Raw genomic sequence first — 271 nt, forward strand, 5'->3', positions numbered from 1 at the left:
CACAATGAGCTTGCAAGAAAGGAATGAGTACCGGCCCAGACACTCAACACTGGTGAGAGAGGAATGGGGACCAGCCAGGCACAAATGAGCTTGCAAGAGAGGAGTGGTAAAACACACCCTCGTTTCAGCTTGTCCCACAGGCTGGCCTGGAAAGCTCCAACGCCTCCTCCAGAGCGGGGAGTTCGATCAGCTACGGGATTTCTCCATCTTTGAGAGCAATTTCGTGCAGGTGTGAAGCCCCAGGACCGCCTGAGCCCCCCGCCCCCCACCC

This window comes from Myotis davidii, unplaced genomic scaffold (genome assembly GCF_000327345.1).
Source record: "Myotis davidii unplaced genomic scaffold, ASM32734v1 scaffold358, whole genome shotgun sequence".
Lineage (NCBI taxonomy): Eukaryota > Metazoa > Chordata > Mammalia > Chiroptera > Vespertilionidae > Myotis > Myotis davidii.